Source organism: Mustela lutreola, chromosome 5, assembly GCF_030435805.1.
Source record: "Mustela lutreola isolate mMusLut2 chromosome 5, mMusLut2.pri, whole genome shotgun sequence".
In the NCBI taxonomy this organism is placed as follows: Eukaryota; Metazoa; Chordata; class Mammalia; order Carnivora; family Mustelidae; genus Mustela; species Mustela lutreola.
Genome location: NC_081294.1, coordinates 62,347,120 through 62,366,787, shown reverse-complemented (window position 1 = coordinate 62,366,787; position 19,668 = coordinate 62,347,120). Strand labels below are relative to the sequence as shown.

The window sequence follows — 19,668 nt, the reverse complement described above, 5'->3', positions numbered from 1 at the left end:
TGTTACAGCACTTCACTTTTACAAAGACCTACCCTGGTACCTATTTTTGCTAACTGAAGCAAATCCGAAGAGGATTTTTGTTTTTATGAAAATAGGTAAAAATAGTGTTAAGTGTTTGTTGTATTTGGGGCCCTTGAAGAGACAGAACACATCCCAAGCAGAGGAACAAATGCCCTGCCCAGCTCCTTCCCAAGGAACCACCCAGCATCGCAGCACCAAGCTGCCACAGGCCTGAACTGTGTCTATGAACATCTGTGCTTTGTACCGATTTATTTTGTGCATGCATTAGCTAGATGTATCCTAAGATATCAGAAAATCCTACGAGAGGTTATACCCTGAGCCTGGGAATGCTCAAAAAATTTTCCACATAATTAATGGTAAGTGCTTCTCCACTTTATGCCATTTCAGCTTTTGAAAGGTTTCATAGGAGCACTCTACTTTTGCAGAGCAGGAGAAACCTTTTATTATTATTATTTTTTATTTAAACACTTGACCTCAAAACTAGGTTGTCAATGCAGCTAGCAAAAGGAGCACTTGTTTGGAGCACTTGACAGGAGACCTAGAATCCTGTTTTGATCCCATAATTAAAACTAAGCAGGCTTATGAATTTGAGCACGTTATTTAAGTTTGTATCTTAGCATCCTACTGAGGAATCACAAATATTCTCCTTTAACTATACAAGGGATGTTATGAGAATTGAATGAGATATTAAGTTAGGATGTACCAATAAAATAAAAAGTGATGATTATCAATAGGTACATTTTGGCAATGCTTTCTTTTGTTCCACAGCTCATCCATCTCAGAATCTCGACATCTATGACAGCTATTGGCAGCAAGGCTGAATGTTTTATAGACACCAATTCCCAAAGTGAGCGTATCCACCATGTGAAGAGTTGAGCACATCCTCCTGGGATAGTTAAAGGTCCTTAGTTGCTTCTCCCAGCCTCTCAGGTAGCAGCAAACAGGATGAGTGAAGGGCCAATGCTACCCCAAGAAGTAGAAGGTCCTTTAATTCTCTAAAACTAATGACCCAAGGTCACAACCAATTATCTTTATCTCAAAGGTTTTGCACCCATTTTCCAAAATGCCTGGTACCACTCCAAACATTCACTGTGAAAGACCATGAACAACAAAAGTGGAAGGAAAAGAAAAAAGAATAAAGGTTTCTACAGCAATTACTACTGCACAGAATCTTCCATAATGATACATCGCTCCCAAATACAAAGGTACACTGATATTTAGATGGCCAAACAACAAGAAGAAAGTGTTAACAACTTGCTCTTCAGGATGCCTTCACACTTCTTTGGGCTCAAGAATACCCATATTTTATTCAAAACTTTGATATTAAAGTCATGTACACTAAAAGCAATAGTCTACTTTCCCAATATGTACCCTAAGAAATATTTGTTCTAAGGAATGTTAAATGGTTATTCAGTAAAAGGGTTAAGAGATCTGGAAAACACCACATTAAACAAAACAGATATACTGACTCTTAGTAAGGCTTCTTGCAAACGTTAAGGTGCTAGGTGCTAATGTGCATTATTAATCACCAATAGGTGACTAGAGCAGATATGATTTCCCAAACTTACTTGATCCTAAAATCCTCTACCCTGCCCTCAAGCAGATCCCAAGACTAGTGTTATTAAAAACACAACAACAAAACCCACAATACCCTAAAGGAAAGGCTAAATCAATTTCCCTAGTTATGAATTCTTTTTTCCCCCCCAAAGATTTTTATTTACTTGAGAGAAAGCCCGCACAGAAGGAGAGGCAGAGGGAGATGCAGGTTCCCTGCTGAGCAGAGAGCCCAACATGGGGCCCTATCCCAGTAGGAATAAGCTACCCATGAATCCCATGAATTCCTTTTTTTCCACAGCTCTGGCTCACCAGTTCTCAATACAGTTTTGTGGGTTTTTCAAGGGAGAAAAGACTGCTGTCTGTCAGAAATATCTGCCAACAGATTTTCTGTACCTGGGCTCATTCAACTCAACAAGAGCTCCTAGGCACAGGAAAATACTGTTAACAGGAAACTAGATCTCTGAAGCAATGTGATAAGGTTCAGGGCAGGCTGCCCCAATATGCCACCCTCACATATTATTTTTAATTGAAGTTACTCAAGAAAGAGCTAGTGCAAGAAAGACACTCTGACCTTTCCTGTTATCCCGAAACCAAGAAATAAATCTCCCCATGTGAGAGGTACCCTCCCTGCACCTGGGAGATAGAAAGCATCCTTACTGCCAGAGATAGGCAATTCAGGGCAAAGAAGGCTATATAAATAAACCTTGTTATTTCTTCCATTAATTTGCTACCCCAAGCCCAAACATCTTTGTCTTTTTAACTCTTAAGGGATTTATTGTTTCTTTGTCTCAAAGGTATAAAAGCTGCCTGCTTTGGTCACTTCTTTGAATCTCATATTTTGATGAGCTCCCATACATACAAAATTAAAATAATTTGTTTTTCTCCTGTTAATCTGCCTTGTGTCAATTTAATTATATCAAATCAGCCAAAGAACCTAGATGGGAAGAGAGGAAAAGTTTTCCTCCCCTACAAGTAATATGGAATAAATGACTGATTTATGAGCAGTAATGGTATCATGTGAAGCTGGCCACAGCTCAATATCTTTCATAGCCTTTTCTACCAGGTCCTTCCCTGGATTTTTTGGTTCTCCACTTGAAAATACGTTGAGGCTTACTATATACATTAGGCAAGGCAAAAGGTGAAGTAAGATGACAGGTAAGACCAAAGGACTTTTACAAAAGCTCATCCCTGGGACTGCTTAAGCCATTAATCCAAACTTTGAGAGCCAAACCCAAGAGCTGACCAGAGTGCCCCATGCAGTTTACACACAACTAAGAGCCCCCAAATTTTGCCTCTTCTGAAACTGAGAGTTTCAGCTAATTCCCTAGAGTCCACTATTTTTCAAAGGTTGCAAAATATAAACTATAAATGAAAATGTCTTAAGAAAAAGCAGATACTATATATATGATGGTTCAAATCTCTACAGCTCCCCTTTTATAAGCCACTGGCTTATAAGCCACTTAGGGCACTGTTCCCATTTAGTTGGTTAACTCAAGGGAACTGGCTCCTCACAATAGTAGCACTTTTGGGTCATCCAACATTCATCAGAGTAGGTGTTAAAAAAATTTTTTGACACACCCATTAGGATGGTTATTATCCAAAAAATGGAAAATAACAAATAGAGGATGTTGAGGAGGATGTGGAAAAACTGGAACCCTTGTGCAATGCTGGTAGGAATGCAAAGTGGTGGAGCTAGGAATCTTTAGCAGTTCCACACGGAGTTATACATCCAGAAATTCCACATCTGCATACATAACCAAAAGAATTAGCAGGGACTCAAACAGATACATGCACACCCATATTCACAGCTATGTTATTCACAATCTTTAGAAGGTGGAAACAACCCTAGCGTCCATCAACAGATGAATGGATAAACAAAATATAGTAATTCATGCAAGGGAACATTATTCAGCCATAAAAAGGAGTGAAATTCTGATTATGGATGACCTTTAAAAACATTACACTGAGTGGGGCGCCTGGGTGGCTCAGTGGGTTAAAGCCTCTGCCTTCGGCTCAGGTCATGATCCCAGGGTCTTGGGATCAAGCCCTGCATTGGGCTCTCTCTGCTCAGCAGGGAGCCTGCTTCCTCCTCTCACTCTCTCTCTCTCTCTCTGTGTGCCTCTCTGCCTACTTGTGATCTCTGTCAAATAAATAAATAAAATCTTGAAAAAAAAACCAGAAAAATTACATTGAGTGAAATAAACCTGACACAAAAGGACAAATATTACATGATGCAACTCAAGTGAGGTACAAGAATAGGCAAATTCATGGAACAGAAAGTAGAATAGACACCAGGAGAGTTACTGTTTAAAGGGCAGAGTTTTCTGTTTAGAATCTGCCTAGGATTCTGTAAGATGAGGAAAGTGTTCTAGAAATAGATACACAAGACTGTACATTTAAAAATGGTTTAAATGGAAAAATTTGTTCCACAATGAAAGGTATTTTAAAAAATTTTTGAGGGAAGAAATACCAACACATTTATACCATTATGTAATTCATATACTATGGTTTATTTTGATCTTTCCTAATCTTTGTTGGTTCATGCTCATTTCTTTCATGTGTTCAGAGTTCCTGGGTTTTGTTTTTTTTTCTTTCTCTGTTGTCTTTAAACTGTACGAGATCCACAGTTCTAAGATGTGGTAACTGTCCTGAACCCTTAACCTAAATAAGTCCTTTCTCCTGACGTTTAATCCCAAAGCAAAGATGAAAGAAAGGGAAGAAAGGGAAAGGACGGGAGGAAGGACCACTGACTTGGTAATTTAAGTTTATACATCCCATATATATATATATACCCCATGAGGTTCCCGTTTGGCAAGAAAGACAGTCAGTTTGCCCAAGCTCCTTTTCAAACCAGGACCCAGCATTCACATTCTATCCATCCTGCCATACTTCATTTGTTCCACTCAACAATTCCTCTCCTTTTGAAAACGACGCAGTAGGGATGCCTGGGTGGCTCAGTGGTTAAAGCCTCTGCCTTCAGCTCGGTCATGATCCCAGGGTCTTGGGATTGAGCCCTGCATCGGGCTCTCTGCTCAGCAGGGAGACTGTCCGCGCCCCCACCCCCACCCCCATCTGCCTGCCTCTCTGCCTACTTGGGATCTGTCTCTCTGTCAAATAAATAAATAAAATCTTTTAAAAAAGAAAACTGCGCAGCAAAACAAAACAGTTCTACTGAAAACAGTTCTTCAGATGTTTACTGAATCAAGCCAATACCTGCTTCATGGCACAGCAGAAATCAGAGATCCGCAAACTCCCAAACCACAGAGGAAACATATGCTGCTCATGCAACAAACACACTGGGTAAATGGTGGGTGCCACATTCTCCCTTTATTATGTGATATACAGTCTGTGAACACACCTTCAGGTGAATCCCTTCTTTCTACCCTTCAACAGCAGTTCTCTGGATCCAGAATATAGATAACAGGTAAGGACACTTCTAACTAGATGATTATAGTTTATGTTTGGAATTACCAGCAAACGACACCCATTATTTATTTTCCAAACCCTGCTACTGATGGTCCTGAAGAGGAGGCTATAAAGAGAAAATACCTGTCTTTTCCCTCAGAAAATATTTCTTTTCCCTCAGAGAAAACATCATTTTCCTAACCAAGTAGTACTCATCGTGACCCTATAAGCAGATATGATCCTTTTATCATACTGCTTTGTACACTCTTTATCCCTGGATCAATCCAATAGTACCCTTTTATCCTCACACTCAGAGTTTTTTAAAAATGTGTGGGTTGAGAGGTAGGTTTGCCACAAACATTTCATTAAACAAAATTATTTTACTAAGAATCCTGAGGAGCTAAGAAAAGATACTAAACCTGAAAAATAGCTCTCCTTAGAATGTACCTTTGGAGGAAGACACAAGACCTCTCAAAATTTTATTCCATTCCTTTCCAAAGGCTTCTGCTGAACTTTAACCTTTTGCCTACAGAGAAACATATGGGATCTTCATTTTAAAAACCCTTTGGGAACCAAAAAGACCATTAAAGTAGGTGTCTGGATCAATGTGAGCTGAGCAGGAGGAGCTACTTTTTATTTCTGAAAACTTATCAATTACAAGGTATTAGGGGCTTTCTGCAGCATTGATATCTGTTGATCAAGTTGTTCAGAGCACAAGAGTGAGAGCATGGGACAGTTTTAGATAGAACCAAATAATGTATTTCTAACCCCAGCCATACTTGGTTACCACTGGCAATAAAATATTCACAGATTATATTTGTATCACTGTTTATAGACTACAAACGCATTGCTATGCCTTGTCATTTGATAAAACAACTCGGTAAAGTAGTTAGGGTATTAGCATCACGGCTCTCCACTACCATCCATCCAACCACTTTTATATTAATAGAAAAAGTTCAACAAGGATAACAGATTTGAGGTCATTCAGCAAAATGTCTCTGTGCAAACCCATCATTATAGAGACCACCTCTATTTGCAGTACCTTTTCTCCAGAAGGCTCCCAAGTCTGCATCTTCAGTCTAAACACATGAATGCAAGAGCCTTGCCATCTGAGAACCAGGTATTCCCCATGTTCATTCACATTCCATGACCTTAGACACACACAACATGCCACCTCCCTCTTCAAACATTTCCATTCTGTCTGTACTATCATCATTCTCAGACATCCAGACATGGAATGCTGATCTCAACACTGACTCTTTTCTTTCTCCTCCCCAGTTCTCTGTTAAATCATGCCAGTTCTCTTTAACAAAGATATACTGACAACTTACCTGTACTCAGCACACACGCATCTGTTTGTCTTTGCCCTTCCCATTTTCTCAACACTTTACTTGAGCCTCACCATTTTATATTTACCATTCTAATAGTTGCCCTAAAGATCTTCCTGTCGCCATCCCCTCTCTCTCAAGTTCTTATGTTCTATTTTCTCCCTAAACCACCACTTGGTATTAGCGCCATACTCATGATAAGAGTTTCTCTCAGAAACTCCCAAACATTTCTTGCATAATCAAAATACTCAGACACAATGAAACTATCTTTCCAATCTCATCTTCCACTACTCTTCTATAACACTAATACTTGGTTGATCTTACAATTTCACCAAATCTTTGAGGTACTTAAAATCACATTTTCCTCCACTCAGAATTTCCAAAAGTGAGGCTCTGGTCTTTCATGCCTTTGCTCCTCCCTAATTCCTTGTCTCCACTACTAGACTGTAAGGTCTTTTGAGAACAACCATTATATCATTCCTCTCTGTTTCATTAGCGCCAGAAGCAATGCCCTGCCCAGCAGAGGCATCCACACAAGAGTTGACAATGAATGGGAAATGCCCTAAGACCACAGGTTCTTCAGAGGTGCAACTTTCTGCATATACAAAGAGGACACTGCAAGTCAGTCAGTCAGTCAGTCAGTCATATATATACAGCTGACCCTTGGATAACAGGTTTGAACAGTGTGGGTCCACTTGCACGTGAATTTTTTTCAATAAGTACAGTATTAGTACTGTACATGTATGTTCTCTTCCTTATGATTTAATATTTTCTTTAGCTTAATTTATTGTAAGAATACACAATCAAAATATGTGTTAACTGTTTATGTTCTCCATAGGCTTCTGGTTAACAGCAGGCTATTGGTAGTTATACACAAGAGTTTAAACTGCATGGGGGGAGACGGATGGTTGGTGACCCCTAACCCCCATGTTGTTCAAAGGTCAACTGTATGTTTATCATCTTTTATGTGCTCTGAATTTATCTAATAAGTTAGCTTGTTAATTTGAGTCTAGAACCACTATAGTATCATATAACAGAAATACTTAAAATTGTACTCCTGAATTTCCTTTTACACTTCCAGGAAAAGTATTATTTGAATTTCAGTCGATTCTGAAGACCAGAGAGAATTCTTGTCTAGTGAGGAGAGGGTAGAAGAAGGAGTAGGGTCAATATTTATTTAAACCAACTGAATCCAGGCACTGGACTGATACAGGTTACACTGTTCTTTCTCTCCCCACCCCCATTTTAATTAAGACAAAATATTTTATGCAGATTAAACACTGAAATTTAAAGAATCATTTAGTTTTCTGAGCTGTTCATCAGAAATCTACAAAATGTAAAAAGGGAACAGGATTAAAGGCAGCAGCATAGAAACAGATAGTGGTGCAGGCAAACACATTTGAGCCATACCGTAAGATTCCAGGGGAACAGCTGCCCCAAGACACTCTGGACATATCCTAACAACTTCAGCACTCCAGTGATCAGAGACCTCGGCTCTTCCTCAAACTCTGTCTCCTCCCTCCTTTCCCAATTTGACACTTTTCAAAAGTACCAAGAATATACACAATTTTGAAATCCTCTTCAAATTCCTTCCTATTATGCAAAATGGGCTACACCACTGGCACAGGACTATAGAACAGCTGGTACAGAGGTTTTGGCATAAGGCTACAAAGAGGTTGTAAATACAGTTTTGCAATCATTTATTTCAACATTGAGAAAGGTTGGCTGCCTCTTTGGCTCTACTACTCCTACAGGCTTGCTCTGTGATTCAAGATAAAAGGTTCTGCTTTATGAGTATTTGGAATTTTACTCCAGATTCTTACTTGCCTTCTTTTATTTGTAAATACAAGAATTCCCTGTCTTACTTTACAGGGATTTTGTGATTCACAATAATATGTGCCCTGACACAAAACAGATACTCAATAAATAGTGTTTTTTTTTTTTTTTATCCTAAGATTCCTTTCTTGTTATATAAGATGTTCCTGGAGTGTTGCAGCTACTGAAAGTATAAACCCGAACTCAACTCAGAATCCTAGATTTTCTAAATTCCACACTTAATTATCACAAAAACCCAACTGCTTGGAACTAGGGTAAGTAAGGGATCTGCAGGCAACACAGGTCATTTAACATCCCTGCCTTGGCTTCATGAGGATCAACGTCAATTATCTGGTTTAGTCAGCAAAAAAAAATCTTTTGATTCACAAAGTAATTCATAAGCTTCAAACTAGTTATCTCTGTACACAATTGGAACTGACAAGTAGGGGCATCTGGCTGGTTCAGTCCATGGAGCAGGGGACTCTAGATCTCAGGTTCTGAGTTCAAGCCCCACACTCGGTGCAGAAATTACTTTAAAAAAAAAAAAATCTTACACCACACACGAAAATAGACTCAAAATGGATGAAGGACCTCAATGTGCGAAAGGAATCCATCAAAATCCTTGAGGAGAACACAGGCAGCAACCTCTTCGACCTCAGCCGCAGCAACATCTTCTTAGGAACATCACCAAAGGCAAGGGAAGCAAGGGCAAAAATTAACTATTGGGATTTCATCAAGATCAAAAGCTTTTGCACAGCAAAGGAAACAGTTAACAAAACTAAGAGACAACTGACAGAATGGGAGAAGGTATTTGCAAACGACATATCAGATAAAGGACTAGTGTCCAAAATCTATAAAGAACTTAGGAAACTCAACACCCAAAGAACAAATAATCCAATCAAGAAATGGGCAGAGGACATGAACAGACATTTCTGCAAAGAAGACATCCAGATGGCCAACAGACACATGAAAAAGTGCTCCATATCACTGGGCATCAGGGAAATACAAATCAAAACCACAATGAGATATCATCTCACACCAGTCAGAATGGCTAAAATCAACAAGTCAGGAAATGACAGATGCTGGCAAGGATGCGGAAAAAGGGGAACCCTCCTACACTGTTGGTGGGAATGCAAGCTGGTGCAACCACTCTGGAAAACAGCATGGAGGTTCCTCAAAATGTTGAAAATAGAACTGCCCTATGACCCAGCAATTGCACTACTGGGTATTTGCCCTAAAGATACAAACGTAGTGATCCAAAGGGGCACGTGCACCTGAATGTTTATAGCAGCAATGTCCACAATAGCCAAACTATGGAAAGAACCTAGATGTCCATCAACAGATGAATGGATCAAGAAGAGGTGGTATATATACACAATGGAATACTATGCAGCCATCAAAAGAAATGAAATCTTGCCATTTGTGACAACATGGATGGAACTAGAACGTATCATGCTTAGCGAAATAAGTCAAGCGGAGAAACAACTATCATATGATCTCCCTGATATGAGAAAGTGGTGGTGCAACATGGGGGCTTAAGTGAGTAGGAGAAGAATCAATGAAACAAGATGGGATTGGGAGGGAGACAAACCGTAAGTGACTCTTAATCTCACAAAACAAACTGAGGGTTGCTGGGAGGAGGGGGGTTGGGAGAAGGGGGGTGGGGTTATGGACATTGGGGAGGGTATGTGCTTTGGTGAGTGCTGTGAAGTGTGTAAACCTGGCAATTCACAGACCTGTACCCCTGGGGATAAAAATATATGTTTATAAAAAATTAAAAATTAAAAAAAATTTTTTTGGTAAGTAAATTATAAGAGGAAAGGGTTTCTTCAGAGAGATTATTGCTCTAATTGTTCAAACAATTACATATAGCTTATCTCTCTTTTTTTTTTTTAAAGATTTTATTTATCTGAGAGAGAGACAGTGAGAGAGAACATGAAAGGGGAGAAGGTCAGAGGGAGAAGCAGGCTCCCCACGGAGCTGGGAGCCCGATGTGGGACTCAATCCCAGGACTCTGGGATCATGACCTGAGCTAAAGACAGCTGCTTAACCAACTGAGCCACCCAGGCACCCTCTCTTTTTTAAACTTAGTTATACTGGCTTTACCAGATATGCTGGGTAACACAAGGAAATGGACCTACACAAAATTTATCTTTATATCCATAACATCTTATACAGTTTCTAATTAATACAAATACACAGTTTATACTACACTTGTCTCAACAGGATTTAGAATAAACCAAAGGAGACAGACTACCCCAAGTGCTGGGAAAACATAACCATGCATGATCTGTACTATCAGAGAAGTACAAAGAGTAACAAGAACCTGATCCCACCCTGCATCAGACACTTAGAATTATTATATCACTCCTAGTAGAGGAAAGAATAAAATTTGTTTATACAATTCATTAGTTTTTTAACGTAGGAGTCTGGACAACCAGCAAGTCATTATGTTAAGCCATTAGGTAGCAAAGTCCCAATAAGATCACTCTACCAGGATTATATACATTTTAAAAGGAAATACAAAGTTAACTGAGGATTTAAACTAAAAGCCTCAAACTGGACTGCAGCCACAAATCAATGCCTACATATGGGTTTGTTGGGCTCATCCACTGGTGTTTTTAAAAAATTAAATTTTAACTGCCAGCATTTAAATTGGAAATTTCATATAAGATTTGAGTCCTGTTAACAAATGCCACTCTATTGGAGAGGAAAAAAAAAAATCATTGGGTACATATTCCCAGCAAGATCACTTGAATCACTTGAACTGAAACAAATTATTCCTTTAAACTGGCCTGTGCTCCCCAGTTTGCTCCACTCTCTACCCTGTTCCATTTCACAGATGAGGGCCTAAGCCAACAGGTGTCTAAGCTTACAGATGAGGTGCTGTTAAAACCACAGCACTAGCAAAAAGCCTGTTTGTGAATACAGTTAACGTCAGAACTTTCACTGGACCTCCAAATAAAAGACAGTTAACGGTAAGAGAAGTATTTAAAAGACCTGTACACGAAGGTTCAAAATAGCTTTATTCACAAGGGCCGAGTATCTGGAAGCAAATCCAAAATGGACGGACGGATTTTGGGATCCATGCATTAACAAGTACCCAAATGATACTCGAAATGACATGAAATCTCAAAAACATTATTAACATTAAAAAGTAATCAGACTCAAAAGACAAATCATTCTATGACTGCACTTAAATGAAATTTCAGGAAAGACAAATGTACAGTAATAGGAAGTAAATCAGTGACTGGGGCAAGGGGTGAAGCAGGGTCAATGAGGGAACTTTTTGCGGTGATGGGAATGTTCCATATCATGACTGTAGAGGTAGTCAGATGACTGCACAGATTTTTCAAAACTGAAAAGTTAGGTAAATTTTCGCTTATGTCAGTTATACCTCAGTAAAGCTGAGGTGTTTAGAAAACACTATAGAGTACTACCATCTCTACCTGGTAAGTTTGGGAAAGTTTCAGGAAAATATAAGATTTGAATTGAGTCTTATTGTAGAACAATTTAAAGGAGTATTAAGTGGAAAACACTGCATATAAGTGGTCATATTCTGCACTGTAGCCTATGAGAAATGGCATCTCTGAATACAAAGGAAAATGTTTCATAAAAGGAAATTCACAGAGACGGCTAATTAGTACTTGGAAAGGTATCAAAACCAAGTTGATCTTACAAGATTTCCCAAAAGGGAATCAACTCAGACATATGTTGCTGTTCAAATGCAAAGAAGCAGATAGTGTTAAAAAATGTTTTTATTTTTAAATGAAGCAAAATGAAGAGGAAAAGTAAGAGTCAAGGGATGCCTGGGTGGCTCAGTTGGTTAGGCATCTGCCTTCGGCTCAGGTCAGGATCCTGGGGTCCTAGGTTCGAGTCCCGCATCAGGCTCCTTGTTCAGTGGGGAGCCTGCTTCTCCCTCTGCCTCCTGCTCTCCTTGCTTGTGCATGCTCTCCCTCTCTGACAAATAATAAATAAAATCTTAAAAAATAATGAAAAAAGTAAGAGTTAAAAAAAGGGGGGAAAGAAACCCAAAGGAATATCAGAAGGGATGGAAGCAAGGTGATGAAATAAAGGTCAGGGACACATTATGTCAGAATAATAGGTATCTTGGTATTGAGAGATTACAAGAGAGAAGAGAGGTGTGTCAGACCTTGATGAAGGACTAAAAGAAAAACCAAAAACTATGGGGAAAGAGACCATCTAATCGAAGTCAGACCCACAGAGTAAAGGAACCAGACACTTGACAGTGTTGAGCAGACCTAGGAGAAATAGAGAACAAGAGGAAAACAAAAAAGCCCTTTCCTCCTAAGTCTCACCAAGTAGTCTTCTCCTCCTCTTCCGTCCATCCCCTCTCCACGGCCCTGTCCTAGGTGAAGCCTTCTCATATCCACACATCACATACATCTTTTATTTTTTAAGTACACTTTATGCCCAATGTGGGGCTCAAACTCATGACCCTGAGATCGAGTCACATGCTCTGACTGCACCAGCCAGGCGCCCCACATATACCTTTTATACCTTCTTGACTGGACTAGAATGCTTCCTTCACTGGTTTTCAAAACCGAGTTTAAATGAACCTTTCCTGTGAAGCTTCTCCACAACTTTCCTCCAACTTTCTAAGGCAGAGTTAGTAGTTCCTCTCCGTGTTTTCAGAACATGTTGTTCTAAAAATTACCCTAATGTTAAAATGTAAGGTCTTCTTTCCTCTAGTAGTCTACAGGCAATTCTAGTAAAGGATTCACCAGTAAGAATGAAAACCCTTACTAAGAAGCATTTCACAAAACCGTAAAGTCCTTTTACAAGCAAGAAATTTTTACATCTTATACAACACAAGTAGGAAGCTAGAAGCCTTGCTGTTTAAAGGAATTCTATATTGAATCTTTTGAACAAGAATACAGGCACCCTACCCCTAGTTTCTCCCCATATCATCAAGGACCTTTCCTTAAAGTTTTATTTTTATAATGCTTTAAGTTTCGGCTGAATGGCAAAAATATAACAGAGAAGGCAAACTGCATCAGGGATAGTATGTAGCAGTCAAATAAGAAAATTCCTCTCTAAAATAAAAACAAAAGCACCTTAAACTCCCAAAGGCAGAACATTATATACTAAAGAAAATAAGTGTGCAAGAATCTGAAGAAAGCTGGAGGACACAAAATCAGCAAGCTCCTAGTGCTTTCATGGGAAACTGCCAACATCAACAACACCTAAAGATAAGTAAAACGTGACTTTGTAACAAAAGATGTAAAAGTAGGTTTGGTGTTAAAAGGACAGAACAGCAGGATGAAAATAGAGTTGCTGGGAATTAGTGGGAAGATAGGTGATTTAAAAAGTTGTTTGGGCGGGCGCCTGGGTGGCTCAGTGGGTTAAAGCCTCTACCCTCAACTCAGGTCATGATCCTAGGGTCCTGGGATGGAGCCCCATATTGGGTCCTCCTCCCTCTGCCTGCTTCTCTACCTACTTGTGATCTCCGTATGTCAAATAAATAAATAAAATCTTAAAAAAAAAAAAAGTTGTTTGGGGAGGAGAGTTTCAAGATAGATTTTGGGAGAAAGGTCATGAACTGGTGAAAAAGCACACAAGCCTTGGCCAGCAACACAATGGGATAGTACTGCAGTCACCAAGTCCCACTGCAGTCCCCTGCAACAAACTCTCTCCATGACTAGCCCTCTCCATGTCACCCCTCCCTGGGCTGAATCAGACTTATTAACAAGAATGATTTTACAGTACTTCCCCAAGATGACAAACACTGATATACAGACAAATAATTGTCACAAACTCTAAGAAATAAGAGGTTTCAATCATACTTGCCAAACACCCAGAGATCCAAGTGTGCCAAGAGCTAATGACAAATCTAAAGAAAAAGCGCAGGTTGTGTGTGTGTGTGGGGGGGGGGGGCATGCTTAGAAGGAATATTCAACAAGTCTAAATAATAGAATGTATCTGAAAAAAATTAACAAAAGATTCAAGGGATTTTTAAACATCATCAAAATAGCTTTTCCATAAACTTTCTCAAAAGAAAAGAGTCAATTTTTAAATGAAGGCTTTTTGTTTCAGCAGATGGTGATTAATTCCTCCCTTCCAACTAAGTCCAACATCTCTACTAATAGACTGACTTACTACCTTCCAGAGTTTTTAGCAATGCACTTATTTATTGAGGAAGTTCAGAAACACTAAAAGGTGTCAGGCACAGAGTGAGGCACTGGGGATATAAAAATAAAGAGGCAGACTCTGAGCTCAAGTTGCTCACCAGGCAGGTTAACATAAATGGGTAAATACTGTACTGTGGAACAAGTGCTAATAAAGGTAAACTGAGAGGTCATTAAACTATGAAAACAAATAAACTCAATAGAGATTTGAGAAGTGGTTCTAATCAGCCAGAAATATTGGCATAGTCAAACTATAAGAAGTTGAGAATACAATAACTGACAATTTCCCAGTATCCCACTGAGATAGAAAACATCATTAATCTCTCCCATTACAAATTAATAAACGGAATTACCCACAGTCACCCAGCCAAATAGTAGGCTAACTAGAACTAGAAACACAATTACAGGCCACATGATGCTTTTCCATTTTAAGAGGTCAATATATTCTCCTTTCTCAACTGTCAGGAATGCGCTTAAAACACAGTTCGAGTCAACAAAACTGGCGAAATACTACACAGAAACAAAGCAAAAGCTACCCATGAAAAAATTAAGTATTTGCCTATGTAATATTTTTAGGGTTTTAGCATCTCCACTTCAGTGGGCACTTAGCACTACTTCACATTTTCCAAGGAAAGGGAGGGGTAGCAACCTGTATCTTTTGGGTTCTTGTCTGAAAAAGTATTCTACCCTATATAGGTAATTCTACAAACATCTCAGGCAATGGTACCATGGGTATGGCTTCCAAATTAACTGCATGATATATCAAAGAACTCAGAGAGTTAACTTGACTAACATCTCTTTGAACAGCTGTGAACAGTTTTGTTAGGAATCATACACTAAATGCCACTTTAAAACCTCAGTAAGACTATACCCTTGACTATATTAAGGTTCTTAGGTATCATAATCTTAAAAAGCAAAAAACTTTTCAATGAGAATGCATCTCTAAGATAAAAAGGACTTAACATTCCAACATTTGCTTTAAAACGTTTTTTTCAGGGGCACCTGGGTGGCTCAGTGGGTTAAGCATCTGACTATTGATCTCCACTCAGGTCCTGATCTCAGGCTCACATGCTCAAGCCCCGTATTGGGCTCCACACTGAACGTGGAGCCTACTTTAAAAAACTAAAAACATAAAAGTGGTTTTTTCAGGAAAACATCTATTTGCAAATTAAATAAAAATGCAGACTACAGTGCTGCCTTTTGCTTTTATTCTAAAAATTCTTCAGGGCAAGAGATAATGTATATTCTGCAAGTGCTCAAATTACTAGCTGAAGTGCATGTTTATATATTCTGCAGTATCTTTACATCTAAGTAATTAAAACCCAGTGACTGATGTCTTAGGACAGGGGTTGATAAACAAATTACAACCTTCAACCACAGCCAGTTCTTGTAAATAAATTTTATTAGAATACAGCCCCAAACATATTATCTATGGTTGTTTTCATGCTACAATTTGCAGAGCTGAGACAGAGACTACATGGCCCACAAACCTAAATATTTACTATCTGACCGTGAACAGAAATAGTCTTGCCGACCCCTATCTTAGAATCATCAGACTAACAACCAGACAAAATATATCTAGCTTAAGAGTTTATCTAGCCTGTTAGATGAACTGCTGAATACAATGAAAGAGAATTTTTCTCCCAAACATCCAAGTCAAAACCCACAGGAAAACAAACCTCTGCTGATTAATTCCAAGTCATAAAATTGTCAATCCTGACTACAAACTATATTTAAAAGCAAACAGTGGATTTAGTTTAACTCTTTTCAAAACTGTGCTACAATAATAAACATACAAACTCATTGTACTTTCACGGTCACTTGTATTGTTAACCACCACCAGGGAACCATACAAGTTATTCTCTCAGTCTTTAAACGGGCATCCAAGAACCCACACAGAGTGAACTAGTAAACCAAGTAGGACACACAGTCTTTCTAAGGGTCTGTTTTCATTTGTCCAGACAGAGAAGGGATGGTTAAGAGGAACATCCAAAATCTCTCCTCCTGGATGTATTTAGTCTCTTCTATCCTTACTAGCCTAAAAATTCCAAAGCTGATATATGTCATATAAAAGAATTACACCCAAGTAACTCACGTCGGCTCTATTTGCCATTCTTACTTTATTCTTTAAAGTAAGCGGTAGACGCAATGTGGTGCTTGAACTCAGAACCCGAGATCAAGAGCGGCATATCCCACTACCAACTGAGCTAGCCAGGCTCCTCTCTCTTTGCCATTCTTAAGAAAAATCAATAAATAATAAACTAATACTTTTATTTGCTGTAAAAGTTATATTTAAGAACTGAAGTCTATTAAAAAACCAGGGATTATATTTTTACATATCATTCTTAACAGAACTGACTCAAGCATGTCAAAACAATACAGAAATCGACAAATCATTTATTTACCAATTATTATTTTTCCTCTGGTTAACAAAATAGGAGATAATGCAAATTCCTGAATAAACACAATCAACTCCTGAATGGCCTCTGCAGGATACCCGACGTGCTTAACCAAAGTGCATCAATAAAAGCCTGGTACCCTTGACAATACCAGCGCAGTCACTGGTTGTAAGGTTATGCTAACATAAATCAAGCATTTAATAATGTTGACAGGATGCCAAAATGATCAGAAAACAAGTAAAATAAATGATTTTCTAATTACTCATACCATTTCCCCCTTCATCTCTGGTGTTTTCCCAGCTATTTTGGATGAAAAGAGAATGGGAAAAAAAAAATTTAAAAGTACAATCAAGTGACAACCAGTTTACCACAGATTACCAGATTTACATAAAAACCATATTTTCTGCTTTTTAAAAAGAAATGTCAGTTTTTGATCCTATTCCTCATCTGCAGGATATTCACAAGACAAAGTCCTAAAGAACCTTCAAATCTAAGTAATTTTCTCAAGGCTCAGTTTTCTTATGAACTTGACTCACGTGAGCTACAAATTTACGTAAGCAGGAGGGACAAATTACTACTAGGACTAGGACTAGAAAGTGCGGGGGCAATCTTTAGAAGGTACCCTGACGAAAAAAATGGAAACCCCACCCAGCTCTTAACTTTCTCGGCTTTTTCTAGTCCCGGTTTTCTGTGCAAAATCCAGAAAAGCAGAACTTCCTCCTCACTGTCTGCCTCTATGTGAGGCCTTGTGCCGAAATTCAGACCGCTAGCTATTCAAGCACCTCGTTAACATAGTCTTAAAGCTCGAGTCCGCTCAGAAACAGCAAAAAGGTTTGCTTTCTTGGGTTAGAGGAGAGCAATTACAGGGTTTGGCGGCCGTGTTTGTCAGGAAGGGTAGGGCCGAGAAAGAGGGAGAATCCAGAGATTGAGCTCCATCTAGACCCAGGAACCACCCCCAGGGGCGGCTAGACTGCCCTCGGTACTTCCCTGCCTCCTCTGCTCGGGAGGGGAGAGCGGTGGGTCGGGGTCTGGCTCCCCTGAGCTACTTCCTGGTCCGATTGGACTCGCCTTCGGACACCCGAAACGCCCCCGGCCCGGCTCCCTCGCCCTTTGCCCTGTCTCCTCCCCTCTCAGTGACCCACCACCACCGGTCCCCTCCCATCTAACATGGCCGCCCCACCCGGCCCACCCCCGGCCCAGCCTAACGAATTGGGGGGCCCGAGGCACCGCCTCCCCCACGTCCATTGGTGCAGCCGCCTTCATCCGCCTGTCCCATTGGACGACGCGGCCTGCCACTCCGCGCTGAGGGCTCCGCCTACGAGCCGCTTCAAGCTGCTTTGAGAAGACATATAAACAAATCCCGGAGGGAGGCCCCTCTCGCCCGTCCCTGGGGCGGAGACGGGAAGGGGGAGCGGCTACCATAGAGACACCCCTGCCTGGATCCCCCCCAACCCCCAGCCAGCGTTTCCTCGTCTCCTGCCTGCCCAGTTCCAACCTTCGCGGCCCCAGCCCTTCCTCACACGCCCCTCTCTCTCCTCCCCCGCCAGCCTCGCCTCCCCTCCCTTCTCCGGCCCCTCCCACCCGCTCGCTTCTCTGACAGGCCGGTAGCCGGCAGCCCCGGCCCCAGGCTCGGAGGCAGCAGTTAAGGGCCGGGCGGCCTGGCAGGGCAGACGCCTGGCGTTGCCCACCCCTGGCCTAGCCTGCCGCCCACCCGTGGGTCCTCTCTACAGCCGCGCTGCGCTTTTATATAACCGTCCCGGGCCGGGGTGGGGGAGGGGAACCGGAGACCCCGTGACCTGCAGGAGGCAGCCTGAGGCCCGCGTGCCCCCAGACTCGGCCCTGGTCCCAGCTGCCCCGCGCCCGCCCGGCTCAGAGCCCCGGCGCTGCTGCCTCGTAGGCCAGCGGCCCTCCTCCGCCCCCTGCCCGGCTAGTCCCCCAGCCCAGGCCCCTGCAGGCTCCGGGCGGAGAGCCCCAGAGCTCACCTGTGGGTGTGGGGGCGGCTCAAGGGCTGGGTCCGGTTCCGCTGCAGGGGCCGCGGCCCCTCTCCATGCTGCCTCGGTTTGTTTTGTTTATGTCCTTCCTGACGGGTTCCCGGAAATCGCGTGACTCGCCCCCCTCACGTGGGCCGCGGCGAGGAGGAGGAGGGAGGCGGGGGCCCGCCGGCCTCCGGCCAATCGGGAGGCGTTCCGCAATCCGGCCAATCAGGAGCTGGTCCCGGCTGGGCACCCCTGTCACATGACACCGGAGGGGCGGATTGCCGGGAAAAACCAGGAAGAGGGGGCGGAGCGGGGGCTCGGCGCCTGCCACTGCAGCGTGGGCGTGGGCCGTCTTTGATACAGAGCCACACTCACGTTTGTAAGAGAGGTTCGTTTACAAAAACTCTCCCATGCAGCATTTAATCTGATCTCACAACTGCACGGTGAGGCCCGAAGTATCGTTTACCAGTTTATATTTACCTTTATGCCCATTTGCATTTACATTCTAAGTTAGTTAAACTCACGGGAACCGAGGGCACTGACTTGAGAGGGATTGCATCAACTTTGTTTTATGTATGTCTTCCACATTTGAACCTCTTAATTCGCTGAGACTGACCTTGCCTTCAGTCATTCGTTCATTCAACTAGTATTTATTGCGTACGTAAGCCTGAGAAACGGGGATCGATCAGATTGCGTTCACCTTTAAGAGAAAGAATACCTGTACACTACTGTACAAACAATGCTACCAAAAGCGCCTAGCAAACCTTCATAACACATGTGCCCGAGGTTTCCTTGTGCTCCCTAATCCTGTTAATAACAGCGACCTTCTGCTAACGAACGTGTACTATGTAGTGGGCTCATCATCTCATTTAGTTAATCCTACAGGTACACTCAATGGTAATATGCCGATTTTTGCAGATGGGAAAATTAAGGCTCATAGGGATTACTCGCTCCGGGTCAGGAAGCTAGTAAATGAACCATCCGGGCCCAGAACCCAGGTCTGTTGCCACAGCCTGTG

General features: G+C 41.4%; 1 protein-coding gene across 3 annotated transcripts in view; it reads right to left on the bottom strand.

Moving 5' to 3' along the window:
* CREBRF (CREB3 regulatory factor) overlaps positions 1-18,815 on the bottom strand; it is a 60,988-nt gene extending 42,173 nt beyond the window's left edge. For 2 of the 3 annotated variants that reach the window (XM_059174324.1, XM_059174322.1), the window contains exon 1: positions 18,657-18,813. The gene's annotated coding sequence lies outside the window, so the exon portion shown is untranslated. Of the gene's footprint in view, positions 1-18,656 lie in introns of all 3 variants that reach the window. The other variant, XM_059174323.1, reaches the window with a different exon arrangement.
* Positions 18,816-19,668: the final 853 nt, after the last annotated feature.